This window comes from Terrapene carolina, unplaced genomic scaffold, assembly GCF_002925995.2.
Source record: "Terrapene carolina triunguis isolate 2854851 unplaced genomic scaffold, T_m_triunguis-2.0 Scaffold517, whole genome shotgun sequence".
NCBI classification, from domain to species: Eukaryota; Metazoa; Chordata; order Testudines; family Emydidae; genus Terrapene; species Terrapene triunguis.
In genome coordinates this window covers 2983074-2985312 of record NW_020664868.1, presented here as the reverse complement: position 1 = coordinate 2985312, position 2239 = coordinate 2983074, and the positions used below count along the sequence as shown (strand labels likewise).

General features: G+C 56.0%; 1 protein-coding gene across 1 annotated transcript in view; it reads left to right on the top strand.

The window, feature by feature from the left end:
- Positions 1-2239, top strand: part of CAPNS1 (calpain small subunit 1) — a 9798-nt gene that overhangs the window by 272 nt on the left and 7287 nt on the right. The gene's annotated exons all lie outside the window — the stretch shown is intronic.

Below are 2239 nucleotides of genomic sequence, written 5' to 3'. Positions count from 1 at the left end.
CCCCCCAGCACTGAGGCAGGGCCAAGTAAACCTAGACCATGCCTGAGAGGGGTTTTTCCAGCCTGCTCTTAAAAACCTCCAACAGTGGGGATCCCACAACCTCCCTTGATCGCCTGTTCCAGAGCCGAACTCCCCCGAGAGTTAGAAAGTTTTTCCTAATATCTCACCTCCTGCCAGTTAAGCCAATCCCTTCTTGTCGTTGCCTCCAATGGATGTGAAGAATCACTGTCCTCTTTATAACAACCTTTTACATGTCATGATCCCCATTTTACAGACGGGGAAACTGAGGCCCAGTAGGTGACGTGCCCGAAGTCACCCAGCAGGGCAGTGGCTGGGTCGGTCTCTCATTCCCAGCTGCTGTGCCCTGCCCCGACCCGGAGGGACCCGCTTTAGAGGGTGAGAGGAGAGGAGAGGTCAGCCCTGGTGGCTGCTGAGTGGCCGGGTACAGTAGTGGATTGTGTGCCAGGGGCATAGATCTCGCTAGGAACTGGACTGAGACCTCCCAAATTCATCACAGGCAGGGGCCACCATACAGCCATCCGGGGTGGGGAGTGTAACAATTTTCAGCCAGGCCAGATTCGAACCGGTGAACCTGTGGGTGAAAGGCTCCCTAGCCAGCTCCTAAAGAGGCTGCCTGTGTCCCTGCCGACATTGTTCTTTGCAGTAGGGGCCCGTTTATTGGTTGCGTCCGTGTTCACGCTCTCCTCTGGACTTGCTCCAGTTTCTCCACATTTTTCCCGAAATGCGGCGCCCAGAACGGGACACAATACTCCGGCTGAGACCTACTCAGCGCGGAGTGGAGCGGAAGAATGACTTCTCGGGTCTTGCTTACAACACGCCTGCTAATACAGCCCAGAATGATGTTCACGTTCTTTTTTGCAACAGTGTGACACTGTTCGCTCATATTTAGCTTGTGGTCCACTCTGACCCCCAGACTCCTTTCCGCAGTACTCCTTCCTAGGCAGTCGTTTCCCATTGTGTATGCGTGCAACTGATTGTTCCTTTCTAAGTGGAGCACTTTGCATTCGTCCTTGTTGAATTTGATCCTATTTACTTCAGAGCATCTTTCCAGTTTCTGGATTATAATCCTCTCCTCCAAAGCACTTGCAACCCCTCCCAGTTTGGTGTCGTCTGCAAACTTGATAAGTGTCCTCGCTCTGCCATTATCTAAATCGCTGATGAAGATATTGAACAGAACGGGACCCAGGACTGATCCCTGCGGGACCCCACTCGTTATGCCCTTCCAGCATGACTGCGAATCACTGGTCACTACTCTCTGGGAACGTATCCCAATCTGTTGGCGCCGGGGCACCAGGGGAGCGTGTGGTGTTTTGGGGTTCACCCAGGCAGGGCGAGGTGCTGGCAGGCCGAGACAACGGATCTGAGCACTTTGATCTCTGTCACAGAGCCTGGCCCGGAAAAGCTGGACAGGAGACTGGGCGAGTAGAGGCGTCTTGAACAAAGACTGTGTCTTGCTCGTTCACGTCCGAGTCTCTGAGATGCTCGTTTCCCCTTTAATCCCCGTCTCGGCCTTTCTCCCTGCTACTTGGCATCACTTGACCCACGGGCCTTTGTGAATCAACTCGCTTGGCTTTCATCTCTAAATCACCAGCCGCTGATCGAGCTCTGTGGAGTGTCTGCTTGATGGGATGGAGGAGAGGCAGAGGACCTGTTGCTTTCTCGGTGGGGGCCCAGTGAGTGGGGCTGGTCCCTCCAGGGCGATTTCGGGGCTGGAGGGGTCCTGGTTTCAGCCTGCAGGCTGGGTAAAGCCAGGGCATTGAAGGCACAGGGCAGGCAGTGACCCATCCCCTTACTGGTCGGGCTTGAACCCCAGAATCCCGTGGCCTCTTGGGGGAAGTGGATTCTCCTTGGCTAGGAGGTGTTGCTTTGAATGCGGTGCCCTGGCCTATTGATTGCGGGGGGGGGGGAGGGCTGGGGATTAGGGCTGGCTGGGCGGCTCCGCCTTACTTCGGTTTTCGGTCAGACTGGTTTGTCCACATAGGGGGAACTAGCTAGTGGCGCAGGCCCCGGGAAAACCCTGCCCGTGCCCCTAGACGAGCGCAGGGGAGAGTCCCCGTTTTCTCTGTCCCCGCCTCGGTTCTTCCCCTGGTGCTAGCCTCTTCTCTCATCACTGATATTCCCCCAGCGCTTTCCATGCGTAGGATCCCCAAGCGCCTGGCAAACCATATATGCAGGGATCCCTCACCCAGCACTGAAATGCAGCCGCCTCTGGGGGTGG